Raw genomic sequence first — 18,822 nt, 5'->3', positions numbered from 1 at the left:
CTCTGTGATGAGTATCTTGTGGATAAACCTTCACACACATTTCAAAATTGCTTTTAGGGACTTCCCTGGTGGTCCAGTGGCTAAGACTCTGCACTCAGAGAGCAAATAAGTTCAAGGAGTTCAAGTTCAGTTCCTGGTCAAGGAACTAGATCCCACATGCCACAGGTGAGAGGTGGCATGCCTCAGCAAAGATCCCAAGTGCCACATCTCAGACCCAGCATAGCTAAATAAATAAATAAAATTAATGTTTTTTAAAAATAGTTCTTTATCAGGATAAACTCTCACTGGGGCTTCCCTGGTGGCTCTGACAATAAAGAATCTGCCTGGATTTGATCCCTGGATTGGGAAGGTCCTCTGGAGAAGGGAATGGCTATACCCACTCCAGTATTCTTGCCTGGAGAATCCCCATGGACAGAGGAGCCTGGTAGGCTACAGTCCACGCGGTAACAAAGAATCAGACACGACTGAGCAACTCACACAGATAGAAACTCTCATTGAGAGTCAACTGTATGTGAACGTGTGTATGCATTTGGATGAAGTGTAAATAGCACACAAAAATGTACACACACAAATACAAATGTACTAGGGTACAGGGAGAAAGGGAATTTTCCTTTACAATTTTTGAAATATGATACTGTTTTCATTACAAAATAACACTAGTTACCAAACACTCCCTCCCCAGTTGCCCTTTTTGCATTTTTGGGTTTGGGCTGCTTTCAGAAGGCTGTTGAAGACTGTACCCTGAACATGATAAAGGCATCTGTGTTGTTATTTGCTCAGAGCTGGCCTTCTGAAATAACTTTCTGTTTTTCTGCCCTGAGAAAGCATTGCATGAAGAAGTTCAAAGTTCTATGTGGGTTGAGGGCCTAAAATAAAGTGGTCATTCAATGCATATTCAATTAGGATGACTAACTGTATCTTATAACTTTGTTCTGAAATCCAATACTTGATGCATAGATCATGGATCATATTCATTAACCATGGCCATCATAAATATTCATTTAATGTCTGTCTTCATTAGGTGGTTATTAACATGTCAAAGATATTTGTGGAGAAAATGAAAGTGATAAATTCTATCTATATTTACTCTTATTTGAAAGGCTAATTTATTTTTAGAGTATTTTTTGATAAAAATCCTTTAATAAAAGGAAGTTTACTTTAGAAATAGTCCTCTGCTTTTTAGCTAATAATTTTACACAAAGAGAGTTTATTGATGTTTTGTCTGCCAGATGGATATTAGTCAGATGATGTTCTATGTAAATAGTCCAGTTCAGAGAAGGATAACATAAAGCACTGCTCTTCAAAGACTAAATTGGTGCCTTCTCTATTAACAGTACTTTGGAGCTGTTTTAGAGCTGGCAGTGGTTTTTCTCCACCCTTACCTGATCCCCTTGGTGGGTGCATGGGGTTGGTATACAGTCTCTGAATAGAAGAGGGAAAGGATGGGCAAGCTTTGTCTTCAAAGGACCATTCAACTCTGGTGCTGTTGCTCTAAAGCAGCCACAGACAGTATGTAAACGAACAGATGTGACTGAGCTCCAAAAAAACTTTATTAAAAAACACAGGTGGCAGGTTAGGCTTATTAGGCTTATTAGGCCATGGTGTACCGAAAAGAGCAAACCCAACAGGGTATCAGGCTGGTTCTCAGGTTGCAGTGGGAGGGCACAGGCCAGGACTGGACATTTTAGCTACACTGCAAGAAATCAATGTGTGTTGGGGCTCTATATGAGCAAGTAGGTCCACTGTGGTAGGAAAAGTCATGAGAATGCGTGAATAATAACAGTGGGGTAATATGAATGGGTGGCATTTACAGAGGACTTGCTGTGAAGCTGGTGTTAAATACTTTACATGTAATCTTCACAATCTCATGTAATCTTTTTTTATAAATTTATTTATTTTTTAATTGAAGGATAATCGCTTTGCAGAATTTTGTTGTTTTCTGTCAAATTTCAACATGAGTCAGCCACAGGTATATGTATGTCCTCTTCCTCTTGAACCTCCCTCTCAACCCCTCCCCTCTAGGTTGATACAGAGCCCCTGTTTGAGTTCCCTGAGACAAACAGCAAATTCCCATTGGCTATGTGTTTTACATATGGTAATGTAAGTTTCCATGTTACACTCTATACATCTCACCCTCTCCTCCACTCTTCCCGTGTCTATAAGTCTGTTCTCTATGTCTATTTCCCCATTGCTACCCTGCAAATAAATTCTTCAGTACCATTTCTAGATTCTCTATATATACATTAGTATACAGTATTTATCTTTCTCTTTCTGACTTACTTCACTCTGTATAATAGGCTCTAGGTTCATCCACCTCCTCATGTAATCTTTATAATAACTTGATAATCTCATATAATTGCTGTAATAACTTTGAGGTAGGTGTTATTATATTCCCATTTTATAGATGAGGAGATTGAGTCATTTAGAGGCTAAATACATTTCTCAGTGACATACAGCTAGTAAGTGGCGTAGCTGAGATGTGAATCCATTTAGAAGTATAACTTTAGAGGCTGCTCTTCTATGCATTTAAAAGTTTCCTTGAAGAGATCTCATTCTGTTGTTTTCCTCTTTTTCTTTGCATTGATTGCTGAGGAAGGCTTTCTTATCTCTCCTTGCTATTCTTTGGAACTCTGCATTCAAATGGGAATATCTTTCCTTTTCTCCTTTGCTTTTCGCTTCTCTTCTTTTCACAGCTATTTCTAAGGCTTCCTCAGACAGCCATTTTGCTTTTTTGCATTTCTTTTCCATGGGAATGGTCTTGATCCCTGTCTCCTGTACAATGTCACGAACCTCAGTCCATAGTTCATCAGGCACTCTGTCTATCAGATCTAGTCCCTTAAATCTATTTCTCACTTCCACTGTATAACCATAAGGGATTTGATTTAGGTCAGACCTGAGTGATCTAGTGGTTTTCTCTACTTTCTTCAATTTAAGTCTGAATTTGGCAATAAGGAGTTCATGACCTGAGCCACAGTCAGCTCCTGGTCTTGTTTTTGCTGATTGTATAGAGCTTCTCCATCTTTGGCTGCATGGAATATAATCAATCTGATTTCAGTGTTGACCATCTGGTGATGTCCATGTGTAGAGTCTTCTCTTGTGTTGTTGGAAGAGGGTGTTTGCTATGACCAGTGTGTTCTCTTGGCAAAACTCTATTAGCCTTTGCCCTGCTTCATTCCATATTCCAAGGCCAAATTTGCCTGTTACTCCAGGTGTTTCTTGACTTCCTACTTTTGCATTCCAGTCCCCTATAATGAAAAAGACATCTTTTTTGGGTGTGAGTTCTAAAAGGTCTTGTAGATCTTCATAGAACCATTCAACTTCAGCTTCTTTAGCCTTACTGGTTGGAGCATAGGCTTGGATCACCGTGATATTGAATGGTTTGCCTTGGAAATGAACAGAGATAATTCTGTCGTTTTTGAGATTGCATCCAAGTACTGCATTTTGGATTCTTTTGTTGACCATGATGGCTACTCCATTTCTTCTAAGGGATTCTTGCCCACAGTAGTAGATATAACGGTCATCTGAGTTAAATTCACCCATTCCAGTCCATTTTAGTTCGCTGATTCCTAGAATGTTGATGTTCACCCTTGCTATCTCTTGTTTGACCACTTCCAATTTGCCTTGATTCATGGACCTGACATTCCAGGTTCCTATGCAATATTGCTCTTTACAGCATTGGACCTTGCTTCTATCACCGGTCATATCCACAGCTGGGTATTGTTTTTGCTTTGGCTCCATCCCTTCATTCTTTCTGGAGTTATTTCTCCACTGATCTCCAGTAGCATATTGGGCACCTAATGACCTGGGGAGTTCCTCTTTTAGTATCCTATCATTTTGCCTTTCCATACTGTTCATGGGGTTCTCAAGGCAAGAATACTGAAGTATTTTGCCATTCCCTTCTCCAGTGGAACTGGAAAATTCTGTGGAAAATTCTGAAAGAGGTGGGAATACCAGACCATCTGAGCTACCTCTTGAGAAACCTATATGCAGGTCAGGAAGCAACAGTTAGAACTGGACATGGAACAACAGACTGGTTCGAAATAGAAAAAGGAGTACATCAAGGCTGTATATTGTCACCCTGCTTATTTAACTTATATGCAGAGCACATCATGAGAAACGCTGAGCTGGATGAAGCACAAGGTGGAATCAAGATTGCCGGGAGAAATATCAATAACTTCAGATATGCAGATGACACCACCCTTATGGCAGAAAGTGAAGAGGAGCTAAAAAGCCTCTTAATGAAAGTGAAAGAGGAGAGTGAAGAGAGAGTTGGCTGAAAGCTCAATATTCAGAAAATGAAGATCATGGCATCTCGTCCCATCACGTCATGGGAAATAGATGGGGAAACAGTGGAAACAGTGGCAGACTTTATTTTTTGGGCTCCAAAATCACTGCAGATGGTGATTGCAGCCATGAAATTAAAAGACGCTTACTCCTTGGAAGGAAAGTTATGACCAACCTAGATAGCATATTCAAAACCAGAGATATTACTTTGCCAACAAAGGCCCATCTAGTCAAGGCTATGGTTTTTCCAGTGGTCATGTATGGATATGAGAGCTGGACTGTGAAGAAGGCTGAGCACTGAAAAATTGATGCTTTTGAATTGTGGTGTTGGAGAAGACTCTTGAGAGTCCCTTGGACTACAAGGAGATCCAACCAGTCCATCCTAAAGGAGATCAGTCCTGGGTGTTCATTGGAAGGACTGATGCTGAGGCTGAAGCTCCAATACTTTGGCCACCTCATGAGAAGAGTTGACTCATTGGAAAAGACCCTGATGCTGGGAGGGATTGGGGGCAGGAGGAGAAGGGGACTATAGAGGATAGGATGGCTGGATGGCATCACTGACTCAGTGCACATGAGTTTGAGTGAACTCCGGGAGTTGGTGATGGACAGGGAGGCCTGGTGTCTGCAATTCATGGGGTCGCAAAGAGTCAGACACGACTGAGCAACTGAACTGAACTTCTATGCATTATGACCTCCTGCTCCAGGTCAGAGCCCTGTCCAAAGTCGTCATAGCTGGCAGAAAATAGAATGGTCTCTATAGGTCCTTTTGTCTTGGTCTGGTTCTAGGGATTCACTGTGCTGAAAATAGACCGAGAATAGAGCCCTGGGGTGTACACTGTGGGGAGACTGTTCTCTAAGGGCCTTCATGTTTCTGCATGTCTTCAAGGAAAGGCATTGGCAGCCTTTGGTTGAGCAGTGTCTTTTCAAGGGTATTTGTATATTGAACAGCCCTGGCAATTAGAGATAGTGTCTTCCTCTGGAGCAGATGGAGGTTTTGTTTACTGTACTTTACAATAAAGACCATGTCTCCCTCTGGGGCAAAGTTGGGCAAGTTCACTTGCCGCCCATTGTAGAAGATTGGGGTTCTTCAGCTGTGTTGGAAACCCAGTGTGTGTGTGGTTTCCATCTGGGCTACTGTGTCACCCCCTTGGAACGTGGGCACAGGGGGAAGTGACATGAACATGAAGCTCATGTTGCCTGGTGTGTGGAGCATAGAAAAGTCCTTTGTCTTTGGCCCAGGAGTCTCGTATTGTCCACTACCATCCTTGACTCTGTGGCAGCTAACTTGTTATTGTGTAAAGAGGCTAAAATCTTACATCTTCCACAATTCTTGGGACATACACAGGAGGTGTAATGGGTTATGAAGGCCAGTCTGAGGGTAAAGGCTGTCCACTCCTGGCTTGGCTCCATGCCTTTTAAAATTATGGATGTATTTTGTTGTTGTTCAGATGCTAAGTTGTGTCTGACTCTTTGTGACCCCATGGACTGCAGCACACCAGGCTTCCCTATCCTTCACTAACTCCTGGAGTTTGCTTAAACGCATGTCCACTGAATATGATGCCATCCAACCATCTTATCCTCTGTCTCCCCCCTCTCCTTCTGCCCTCAATCTTTCCCAATATCAGGGTCTTTTCCAAATGAGTTTGCTCTTTGCATCAGGTGGGCAAATTATTGGAGCTTTGTCTTCAGCATCAGTCCTCCCAGTGAATATTCAGGGTTGGTTTCCTTTGGGATTGGCTAGTTGATCTCCTTGCTGTACAAGGGGCTCTTAAGAGTCTTCTCCAGCACCACAATTTGAAAGCATCAGTGGATGAATGTGGGCCATGCTGTGATCTGAATGTTTCTGTCTCCCCAGTTCATATGTTGAACTCTTACCCCGCAAGGTGATGGTATTAGAAGGTGGGGGTCTGTAAGAGGTGTTTAGGTCATGAAGGCGGAACCCTCATGAGTGAAATTAGTGCCCTGTAAAAGAAGCCTCAGTGAAAAAATGGTGTATAAGAAGTGGACTCTCAAAAGAAAAAAAAAAAAAAAGAAGTGGACTCTCACCAGATGCTGAATCAGTTGGTATCTTGATCTTGGACTTTTTAGTCTCCAAAATTGTGAGAAATAAATTTCTGTTATTTGTAAGCTACTCAGTTTATAGTGGTGGCTCAGATGGTAAAGCATCTGCCCGCAATGCGGGAGACCTGGGTTCGATCCCTGGGCTGGGAAGATCCCCTGGAGAAGGAAATGGCAACCCACTCCAGTACTCTTGCCTAGAAAATTCAGTGGATGGAGGAGCCTGGTGGGCTACAGTCCATGGGGTTGTAAAGAGTTAGATACGACTGAGTGGCTTCACTTTCTTTCTTTTCTTTCAGTTTATAGTATTTGTGTTACAGCAGGCAAAACAAAGGCCAGAAGGCCTACACTGAAGTCAGAGAGAGGCAAGCCTCTGTAAGCACCTGTAGCTCTTGATCCTGTAACTAGCAGAGTGTTATGATCCTCTGAGAAGTTCTGAAACGGACCACAAGGAGTTACAGCTGTACAGTTGATTCATTGGAATGATCTTCAATGAACCATAGCTGTAACATAAATACTACATTCCAGCAACCTAATATAGTGGTTCTGGAACCTAGCTGCTCATCAGAATCACATGATAATATTAAAATAACTTTTAGAAACAACAGATTCTTGAGCACCACCTCATACATAATGAATCAAAATATCTGAGGGTAAGGCTCAAAAATCAGTATTTTAGAGCAGTTTCCCACATTATTTACATGTGGTCATTCCCTGCACTATTCTAATGATAAGGATCAAATAAATTATACCATAACAAACCCTACTGCTTCTCTGTAAGTTTCTTCATTTGTTACAAAATAGAATTGTGTTGGTCAGTTTGGTGGCAGTTGGCCACATGTGGCTATTTAAAATAAAATCAATCAACAGTTAAATACAGTTTAAAATTCAGTTCCTCAGTTGCATTAGCTATGTTTCATGTAGTTAATCACTACATGTGGCTAGTGGCTCAAGCATCGTAGAGTGCAGATATAGAACATTCCCATCATCACAGAAGGTTCTACTGGATATCTTATTATACCAGAAAAGAAGAAAGCCATAAAAAACTACTGGGGTTGTACCAGAAAACTCAGGAAGCAACAGGAATAAGCTTCCATGGATAAAGATGGGATAATTTGGGCACCAGTCAGAATAATAACTGCAGTGAAGTGCATTGTTGTTGATCAGTCACTTAGTGTGTCTGACTCTGTGACCCCATGGACTAAAGCACGCCAGATTTCCCTGTCCTTCACTGTCTCCTGGAGTTTGCTCATACTCACGTACATTGCCATCGAACCATCTCATTCTTTGTTGCCCGCTTCTCCTCCTGTCCACAATCTTTCCCAACATCAGGGTCTTTCCCAATGACTTGGCTCTTTGAATCAGGTGGCCAAAGTATTGGACCTTCAGCTTCAGCATCAGTCCTTCCAGTGAATATTCAGGGTTGATTTCCTTTAGGATTGGCTGGTTTGATGTCCTTGCTGTCCAAGAGACTCTCAAGAGTCTTCTTCTAGCACCACAGTTCAAAAGTATCAATTCTTCAGCACTCAGCTTTCTATATGGTCCAACTCTCACATCAGTACATGACTACGGGGAGAAAAACAACATAGCTTTGACTATATGGATCTTTGTTAGCATGGATATTTAAATCCATGAATTAATTATCATACTAAAAGAAAATTCATTGGTGACTAACCGTGCTAGGGAGCCAAGTCATTGTTTGAAAACTGGAAAATAAAGGATATAAAGCATTTAATCAGTAATTTCATAATGGAAAGGCATATAAATTATTGAGATATACTGAGATGCATAGCAGAAGGCCTTTTGGCAGGCCCCATGGGACTGAGTGCCTGTTGCTCTTTGCCAGAATCAACTCAACAACAAACACATTCTAGAACTGCTTTTTCTTCCTTCCCTCTCTGCTTCCCATATCCTGCCCTTTTGGTCACTGGGATTCTCAAATAAACTGCTGTGTGCAAACTTCTCTCTCAGGCTCTGCTGTGTGGGGCAACCCAGGCTAGGACAGCATTCTAGCTCAAATTCTTGAAAGAGAAACTAATGCACTTGGCATATAGATTTGGTTGCTGGCTTGTCAGTCTACTCCTGGTCCAGCTTCCTGTAAGGGGCTGCCTCTTCCAGAGATGTAGGTGGAACTTCTTAAAGTGGAAGAATAGAAGGGAAGAGATGATTATTGGAGGTGAAATCGATTTACACGTCCAGCCTGCAGCTCTGCTACAGAGAGAATGACCTGTTGACCATCAGCGTCAGTATCACCTGGGAGCTTGTTAGAAATGAGGAATCTCAGGGCCCAGTTGGACCTACTGAATGCAAATCTGCTTTTTAATAAGACTCCCCAGGTGATTTATATGTATAAAGTACACTTTTCTAATAGGAGTAGTAATGATCTGGGGCAGGGCTATTTTTATGAAAGATGTTGCTTCCAAAGGTCAGTGGGAAACACATATAGGGGAAGGAGAGAGAGTACATATTTTTGGAATTTGGAGTTGGGGGCAGGCAGGGAAGCTGGGGGTTGGGGGAGGATGGGAAGAGGAAAAGCAAAATTGAATCTCTCTGAAAACACTTTAAATCCATAATAGAAAAAAAGCACTCTGTAACTAGGTTATTATACCCTGCCCCATAAACCTCAAAAGATGGGAAAATAAAAGTCCCCCAGATGTCTCTATGTGTTGTGGACAGACTGCAGATTAAATATTGAATCCGAGGCTTCTGTTAGGGATGGAGTATGTGTTCATGAGGAAGGCAGAACCAGTCTGGGCACTCTACCCCTTCCCTCTGGACACGCTGGACTTCACCATCCCTCCCCCACCCCCGATGTCCCTTCCCCCTCAGTTCACTATCCCCTCTTTTATGTAAGAGCCTTTAGTAACAGGCATATATTAGTCACTTAGTCATGTCTGACTCTTTGTGACCGCATGGACTATAACCTACCAGGCTCCTTGGCCCATGGGATTCTCCAGGCAAGAATACTGGAGTGGGTTGCCATTGCCTTCTCCAGGGGATCTTCCCAACCCAGGGATCAAACCCGGGTCTCCCACATGGCAGGCAGATTCTTTATCTTCTGAGCCACCAGAGCATGGTGTATTGGTAAATGTTTAACAACTGGCTCTCCAGAAACAAATATAAAGCTCTGATTTGTACTGTTGGCCAATTTCCATAGTATAAATCGTTCCGTGACTGATTGTGAACTGCCATGACATTAACTGAACATGGAGCTGGGAGATGGTACGTGGTGGCTCCAGCACATCCCAGGAAGTAAAGGGTTGAAGGCACAAAACGGAGTGGTTTACAGACTTCCCAGAAGTGAGGGGAGGAAAATTAAGTTGATGACAACTGGCAGTGCTGGCTTTACCTTCAGTAACTATGATTCCGAAGCGTAACTGTCTCCTTCAAGTCAAAGGGACTTGCCTTGTCTCCTGGGCTCCAGGCTGCAGATCTGGCCATCTGGTCCAGTCTGTGGCTGTTTCTTAACTCCAAGTTTATTGAGAACGTCCTTATGTTGTAGCTTTAAAAGAACCAGAAACTCAGTTGGAGAAAACGTTTGAAGGCAGCCACAATGACTTACAGTCTGTATTTACCAAAGCTTCTTCCATTATCTAGGCTCTGGAATGCTCACACCCACCCTTCATGCGCACACCACGCCCTAGTCTCCCCTGCCTGAGTGTAGTCCTAATGACTCCCACCCAGCTCCCTAGGTGTCACACACCCTGCTTCTCTGGCCAGAGTTCAAGCCCTCGCCTGGTTTCCTTGAATGCCATCCAAGAGTTGCATACCTGTCTTTCCTGGGAGTTTCCAGCTGGCCCGCAATTCCCTTCCCTTGGGGATGTTAGCAGATAATGCATATCTACCTGACTTTCTGTAGGCACTGGCAGGCAGCTTGAACCTCTTCCCCTGCTCACAAACACTGCCATGGGGGCTCAGTGTTGGGTCTCTCAAGGCCTGATCCAAGGGGCCCATCCTCTCTGGGCACCTCCTACCCTCCTCCTCAAGCTCCATAAACCATTGATTTCTGTTTGGTGCCGCTCTGGGCCAGCTGAGCACCCTCTCCTCACCTTTATCCACAAAGTGCACAGTGGAATTTCCCATAACGGCTCTGGTTGCTTACCTTCTTGGAAAGCATCCAATGCTAGGAATCCAGCTCATTATAGACAGCCCAAATTAAAGTTTCTTTCTTTTCTTTTTTGATCTTACGTATATGTGGCATTTTATTTTATTTTTTTTAATTTTTTTGGGGGGGAGAGGATTTTTTTTTTCTTTTTTACTTTACAATACTGTATTGGTTTTGCCATACATTGACATGAATCCACCATGGGTGTACATGAGTTCCCAATCCTGAACCCCCCTCCCACCACCCTCCCCATATCATCTCTCTGGGTCATCTCAGTGCACCAGCCCCAAGCATCCTGTATCCTGTATCGAACATAGACTGGCGATTTGTTTCTTACATGATAGTATACATGTTTCAATGCCATTCTGCCAAATCATCCCACCCTTGCCCTCTCCCACAGAGTCCAAAAGACTGTTCTATACATCAGTGTCTCTTTTGCTGTCTCACATACAGGGTTATCATTCCCATCTTTCTAAATTCCATATATATGTGTTAGTATACTGTATTGGTGTTTTTCTTTCTGGCTTGCTTCACTCTGTATAATCAGCTCCAGTTTCATCCACCTCATTAGAACTGATTCACATGTATTCTTTTTAATGGCTGAGTAATACTCCATTGTGTATATGTACCACAGCTTTCTTGTCCATTCATCTGTTGATGGACGTCTAGGTTGTTTCCATGTCCTGGCTATTATAAACAGTGCTGCGATGAACACTGGGGTACACATACCGAGGAAACCAGAATTGAAAGAGACACGTGTACCCCAAATTAAAGTTTCTTAACCTTTGTGATCAAATCAGTCAATCCTAAAGGAAATCAACCCTGAATATTCATTGGAAGGACTGATGCTGAAGCGCCAATACTTTGGCCACTTGATGCAGAGAGCCAAATCATTGAAAAAACCCTCATGCTGGGAAAGACTGAAGGCAAAAAGGAGAAGGGGGTGGCAGAGGATGCGATGGTTAGATGACGTCACTGACTCAATGGACATGGATCTGCGCAAACTCTAAGTGCAGGACAAAGGAAGCTGGTGTGCTGCAATCCATAGGGTCGCCAAGAGCTGGACGTGACTTAGTGATTGAACAACAACAAAAACAATAACCTGTATGAAAATAATTTCTTGTAACCTTTTCTTGGGTTTTGGTGTCTAATCTAATAGACGGTGACTTTCAGGGAAGAAGCACTTCTACTAGCAAGTTAAAAGTGTTCACTTTTTCCAGCCCTAATATCTGTTTGAAATGTAACAGCTTGTTGTTCCCCTCCCCAGGTGCATGCACCTTCATCTTTAGGCTTATGATTTAGTTTTTATTTCTTCTAGAGACAGAAACAGTGGAAGTTCCCATATCTCTAACTATCAGAGCAGGGACCTCTTCTCTGAACATGATTTCTTTTCCAGTCACCCAAAGCAGCCACTGCTACAGCTAAGTCACTTCAGTCGTGTCCGACTCTGTGCGACCCCATAGACGGCAGCCCACCAGGCTCCCCCGTCCCCGGGATTCTCTAGGCAAGAACAGTGGAGTGGGTTGCCATTTCCTTCTCCAGTGTGTGAAAGTGAAGTTGCTCAGTCGTGTCCGACCCTCAGTGACCCCATGGACTGCAGCCTTCCAGGCTCCTCTGTCCATAGGATTTTCCAGGCAAGAGTACTGGAGTGGGGTGCCATTGCCTTCTCCGAAAGCAGCCACTAGTTGGGTTTATTCCTTTTAAATCTCTCTCTCTGCATAACGTTTTCTCTTCAGTTCAGTTCTGTTCAGTCGCTCAGTGGTGTTCGACTCTTTGCGACCCCATGAATTGCAGCACGCCAGACCTCCCTGTCCATCACCAGCTCCTGGAGTTCACTCAAACTAACGTCCATCGAGTTTGTGATGCCATCCAGCCATCTCATTCTCTGTCGTCCCCTTCTCCTCCTGCCCCCCAATCCCTCCCAGCATCAGAGTCTTTTCCAATGAGTCAACTCTTTGCCTCAGGTGACCAAAGTATTGGAGTTTCAGCTTTAGCATCAGTCCTTCCAAAGAACACCGAGGACTGATCTCCTTTAGAATGGACTGGTTGGATCTCCTTGCAGTCCAAGGGACTCACAAGAGTCTTCTCCAACACCACAGTTCAAAAGCATCAATTTTTCGGCACTCAGCTTTCTTCACAGTCCAACTCTCACATCCCTACATGACCACTGGAAAAACCATAGCCTTGACTAGAGAGACCTTTGTTGGCAAAGTAATGTCTCTGCTTTTGAATATGCTATCTAGGTTGGTCATAACTTTCCTTCCAAGGAGTAAGCGTCTTTTAATTTCATGGCTGCAATCACCATCTGCAGTAATTTTGGAGCCCAAAAAGATAAAGTCTGACACTGTTTCCACTGTTTCCCCATCTATTTCCCATGAAGTGATGGGACCGGATGCCATGATTTTCGTTTTCTGAATGTTGAGCTTTCAGCCAACTCTTTCACTCTCCTCTTTCACTTTCATCAAGCGGCTTTTTTATGAGCACATAAACGCTTTCTTCCAGAGTCAAGGCCAGCTTACATGATGAAGAACAGTTGACTCTGAGGGAAGCACTGCAAGTGGTGCCGTGAACTTACCACGGTTTGGGTGTCTTTCCAGGTTGGCGGAGGCACCAGGGGTCAATGTGTCTTTCCAGCCAATGGAGAACCTTACTTTACCCTTTGAGCATTCCATTTAGATCGAAGGTTAAAGGACTCCAGACTAAAAACTGCCTCTAATTCAAGCTCAAGTTATGCAGGAAAGAGTCCCAGCTTCTGCTGTGAGACACGAGAGGCTGACCGTGGAGCATCCTTGACCTCTCTCTGCCTCCCAGCAGTCCCGAGAACTGGGGTCCAGTGTGTCCTCTAACTCCCCACAGAGGTTCCTCCTGTGAGGCGCCTGCTGAGTTTGCAAGGACACAAAAATGGAAGTGCCTGAGGGGAGAGTTTCTTCCAAAGTTCTTGGCTGTCAAAGAAATGAATATATCAAATGACTCTGAAAGAAACGATGGAAGAGATCAACATTGTAAGCACCTGGGACATCAGACTGTCTGAGTGGCTTGGTTCAAGAGGAGACAGAAGGCAGAGCAGAGACAATTCTGCACTGGAATTGGCAGCATTATGAGCAAGGTTTCAAGAAACTTATCAGGGAAGGTTAACTTGAATGGGCACTAATGAATTGATAACTCAGATCCAGTAACAGGTAAGACTGTAACAACCAAAGGCAAAGGGAGGTGAGATGTCATGTAATTATAACATCCCCTAGGGACTGGCACTGGGCTACAGGATGGGATTGGTTGTCCCCTGCCCAGTGAGCAAATGATCAGGTATTTAACTAAAACGTGGACTGTGAATATGCCCAGAATTCTTAATGCATGCACTTGAATCCTTTAGCTCTCTCTCTTATCGAAGACTTTCTTTGGATAAAGGACTAAACTAGATATGGGCAGCTCTTTAAAATGCATTGGACTGGGGCTACTTGCACCTTGTGTATTGTAGGTAACTCAGAAAGTGGTTTATTGATTATAATATAATAAGGCTCATGCCTGTCATGGGGGCTATGGTCTTTAAAGAGTGAGCAATAGTGACACGCATTCAGAAAATCCCACAATAGTCCACAGATGGGCTACCTCTCTGCTAGGACAGGGCTTCACCTGCTTATCCCCAAATGCATAAAGGCTGAGTGTTCCCTCAGCCTTAGGAGAGGTAAGACATAGCACCAAGCATTAATCTAACTCTTGGAATCAGGCTCAAGGGGTCAGTTGTGTGTATTAACATACATCTTAAAATCAGGAAAGCAGCCTTTCCCTCATCTTCCTCGTTTCCAAAAATATCTTTCTGAGACATTCTCTATTGTTTTCCCAGTGCAGTTAGGTCAAAGTTTGCCTTATAAGGAATTTCACAGTTTTGAGAGCTCTCCCTATAGGAAGTTTTTCCCACTGTTCTGCCTGAGTTGCCTTCTGCTTAATTTTAGTTCATTATGTTTTTAAAGACAGGGAGGGCTTTATGGGGCAAAAGGCCCAGTCATCGTGGGAAGAATGAATCATTTCAAGAACAGCGAGATGGGGGGAAGGCCAAGGCAGCTGAGGGCAGGAAGTTGGGGGTGGATGTGTGACTGGGAACAGCATCACAAGTCTGTCTTTTCTTCTGTTACTCCCACTAGGGGGTGCCCAGCATCCCAGGAGAATCACTATTACTAGGAAGCTGAGGTTGGAGGGGCATCTCCTCCTAGTACAGAATGGTACCAGCTGACCCAGGTTTCCTGCCTCTCTGTCCAGATCTGGGAAGAGATCCGGAGGTGGGGCGTAGGGAGTTGGGGGGTAGGGGTGGGATGGGTGGTATCAGATTAAAAACACTAAGAAGGGGATGACAGAGATCCTGAGGTGGGGCATAGGGAGTTGGGGGATAGGGGTGGGATGGGTGATATCAGATTAAAGACACTAAGAAGGGGACAACAGAGGATGAGATGGTTGGATGGCATCACCGACTTGATGGACATGGGTTTGAGCATGCTCTGGGAATTGATGTTGGACAGGGAAGCCTGGCGTGCTGAAGTCCATGGGGTCGCAAGCAAAGAGTCGGACACAACTGAGCCACTGAACTGAAGCTGAATGCCTCTCAGGCGTTTGAGGAGTCTCTTTCCTTGGAGGCCTCTGGGGCTATCCTGGGTTCTCTAGAACCTAAGGGTCTTAAAGTCATTGGCTGGAGTGATTATGGACCAGAAAAGTCCTCCTGAGCCCAGGAGAAGTGGTGATATTTCACCTCTGGGGGATAAAGAATTTGTGATAAGAAATGACCAGGACTGAGGGATGCAGACCAGGGATGGAATAAAAATGAAAAATGAGGTGAGATTCTGAAATAGAGTAGGTGACAGGTATGGATGAAGATCATGGAGAGGTGACGGTATTTTCAGGGTCTCAAAACAGCTAGGCTATCAGAATGGTCGCAGCATAACTTTAGCTGTGAGTGGCTTTGTGAAAAGAAAAGGGAGCTTGCACTTTGATAGATGTGAGTTCAGATTTCAGCTCAGGCATTCGATAGCCATATGGCTTTGGCAATTTAGGGAAGTTATCCAGCATGTTGTCTCTTTTAATTTATTTTGTTATTGAAGTATAGTTGAATTACAATCTTATGCAACATCTTTAATCCTTAATTTTCCCATCTTCAAAATGAGACTAACGATACTAGGACTATTTGAGAATTTAAAAGATATAAAGGCATATAAAGCACTGAATAAATGTAATCTTTTCCCTTTTCCTCTTTCCTGTTTGGAAATGATTGGGGGCAAGGAAGGGTTTCCCCAGTGGCTCAGCTATCAAGAATCTGCCTACAAGTTAGGAGCCACAGGAGATGTGGGTTCCATCCCTGGGTTGGGAAGATCCCCTGGAGGAGGGCATGGCAACCCACTCCAGTATTCTTGCCTGGAGAATCCCATGGAGAGGAGTCTGGTGGGCCTCAGTCCATAGGGCCACAAAGAGGGACGACTGAAGCGACTTAGCATGCACACATGCATAAGGGCAAGGAAAGATGTATCTGTTACTTTGGTTCTTGTCCTGAGATGTAGGATATCAGGACTGCAGCCCTGGGGTCAGAAGATCCTCCCTGGCTTCTGTGGTTGTCTGACCACAGGACTTCAGTGAGTACTCAGGGTACGCTGTAGAAGGCCTACCCTCTTTGACCCTTTGGACAAATCCTCATACTCTCTGGGCTTTTCAACCGTAATTTAGAAAACAGCCTCCAAATAAATTTTTAGAGGTCACCATCCGGTCCTGAGGCCTTCAATCCTGGAGAATTAACACATCACCTTTCTTGTCTGCAGCCTCGCAGAGCACCAAAGCCTCGCCTGGAATCCAGGTGCAATGTTCTCTTGTATTAGCAGTTAATCCATGTTAATATGATAATGATTCACTATTATTTTCAGCACTGTTTTCCAAAATATGGGCCACAGACCACTTGTATCAGCATCAGCAGGTGGGCTTGATAGAAAATGCAGGTCCCCGGCCTCCTGCCAGACCTGTGCAATCAGACTCTCTAAAGCTAAAAAGTAAAAGCTTAGAAAGTTAACCAGTCCCTCATTACACTTTTCTGAAAATGTTATGAAAATATAAGGCCTTAGTCATCCAGAATCTCCTTTGTGGAGGAAAACTGGAGCCCTTGGGCATATTTCTGGTTGCTTCAAAAATCATACCTTAGAGATGTTTCTGATCCTGCTTAGTTACAGGGCCAGCTCTGTCCTTGGCCACTTATTCACTTCCCCCGGAACTTTCTAAACGCTGGAAACATTGCTGTGAAGGTCAGAGACCATTCCTGTGGATACCGGATGAGACAGTGTGATTCGGAAAGTTCACTTTGATTCAGTCCTAAGCCACAGTGATAACCTGGTCAAGGCAGTGGGGGAGGGGAGGGAGTTCTGGTTCTTGTTTCTGGGGATGGGGGAGGAGGCCACCGGAAGAAAGGCTGATCACCAGCTGCCTCTTTCTTTATGTTGACAGGGCTCTTGCTGCCAGTGTAGTGGTGCTTATACTGAGGGTTGGGGCAAAAATGAGCCCTTCCTCCAAAGCTGTGAACTCTGATCTCAGTCTAGAGAGAGATGAGTTGTGAACATTGAACAGATTCCAGGAGCTTCCTCCTGACAACAAGGACTGCATGAGTTGGCTTTTCAGAGGGAACTTGTGACTTTGGATCACTCTGGAGAGACAAGCCTTTTTTGGACTTAGAGAAACAGCAGTGGCAGCAGCTTATGCATTAAAGTTCTGACCAGCTTTTATAGCCTTTTGAGTGAGAGGGTTCTACCTTGACCTCTGGGTGTCCCTGCACTGCAGAAACACAGTGGCTGTTCAGGGCATACTGGGAGCTGTGGGTAAATTTTCTAAGGAGTCACATCAGCTTCAGAGTGCCCAAAATGAGCATAAAAATGCTGCCAGGAAGAGAGTCAGTGGCACCATAAATCTTTTGGGGAACAAAGTAGCAAATGAATATTAGTGAAATAAAACAAGACAGGTCGTGGTGGTGTAGCTGATGTCACTGTCCTCAGCACCTAACTGCAGGTCAGGGGATGGGGTGACCAGTTGGAGCTGGTTTCAGCCTCTTTCCAAGAGAGGCTGCATCCCTCCCTGAACAGAACACTGGTGGTAAAGGGCTCTCCTCTTTATAAAAGGATGAAGCATCCTTTGCCTCCTTCCCAGTTTATTCCTTCCCTTTTTATTTTCCAGGAAACAAGAGGATTCATCTGACTTAACTGGAGATGGCTCCCTTTCCTAATTTTTGTTCCATTCCTGAAGCTTCCGCCCTGCAGGGCTCAGCGTGAGCAGACAGGAACATGGGAAGAGGCAACCACCCGAGAGGTACCAGTTCCCAGAGGCAGAGTGGCCTCTCTGCTGGGCCTGGGCAAAGAAAACTACCCACCTCTTTCTTGTATTCAATGGGTTTTTGCTGAACCTGGAAAGGAAGTAAATTCCAAAGGGAGGAAATGACCCAGAGACCATAACAATATGTGAAAAGCCAAGCCGGTACTTCCGTGGCTTTATTTCAAACTATTCTAATCTGTGTCCCAGGAAGCCTAACCCATTACCAGATGGAAATCTGTTTCCAGACGCCTCTGGGCATCTGCCACTCCCGGCTGGTGACATTTGCACGTTTCAAGAAGGCAGACCTGTCCTGATGGCTTCAAACTTCCAGAGAGGGGCAACCCCAGGAGGGTCCTCAGGTCTTTGGCTGGGAGCACCGACCATCTGACGTGCTTCGTCATAGCTGAATTGTTGCTGGCCCCCAGCCTAGAACGCTGGCATGCCTAGTTTGTTCTTGAAGACTCGCAGGATCTGAAATCAAAAAGCCCTGTGGTGCCAGAAAAAGCTGGCTGCCTTGCTGGCTGCCTAATCCCTTCCCACCAGGCTTCCCTAAAGAAACCGATGAGTCAGGAAGGAAGAAAGCGTATCTGAGGGAGAGCTGGGTTGGGCTGGTCTCTCTCATTGCTTCTGAAAATTCCTCCTGTTTTGCAATGCGCGTGACATTTGGCGATTCGGTTGTGCTTTTCCTGTGTCTTCCCCTATCATCTCTCTCTTCGAGGAACATTTCATTTACCACTCATGAAATTGTTAGGGGAAGCACACTGATTGAAACTGCCCACCCTGGCCAGGCACCATAGTAACTATTTGCATGAGTTGTTTTATGACAGGAGATCCTGATAAGGAATACGGAACTAATAAGCCACCACCAACCGGAAGAGTTCGGGAAAGGTTGAAAGGAGACACCGCGTTTCTGTCCACTTCCCAGAATCACTCTTGCTAGCATCCATCTTGGCTGAGCTATGCGTGCGCCACCAGGAAAGACTCTGAATCAGAATGATTGGCCAAAGACCACCTGGAAACTAATCCCATCACCATAAAACCCGAGACTGCGA

General features: G+C 44.3%; 1 long non-coding RNA gene across 1 annotated transcript in view; it reads left to right on the top strand.

Annotated features, from left to right (window-relative positions):
• The window catches only part of LOC138437030 (uncharacterized), a 52,322-nt gene extending 34,555 nt beyond the window's left edge, over positions 1-17,767 (top strand). The window contains exon 3 of the long non-coding RNA XR_011255732.1: positions 17,636-17,767. This is a non-coding gene — a long non-coding RNA (uncharacterized lncRNA). The remainder of the gene's footprint in view (positions 1-17,635) is intronic.
• Positions 17,768-18,822: the final 1,055 nt, after the last annotated feature.

This window comes from Ovis canadensis, chromosome 3 (assembly GCF_042477335.2).
Source record: "Ovis canadensis isolate MfBH-ARS-UI-01 breed Bighorn chromosome 3, ARS-UI_OviCan_v2, whole genome shotgun sequence".
Lineage (NCBI taxonomy): Eukaryota > Metazoa > Chordata > Mammalia > Artiodactyla > Bovidae > Ovis > Ovis canadensis.
This window is presented reverse-complemented; position numbering and strand designations above follow the sequence as displayed.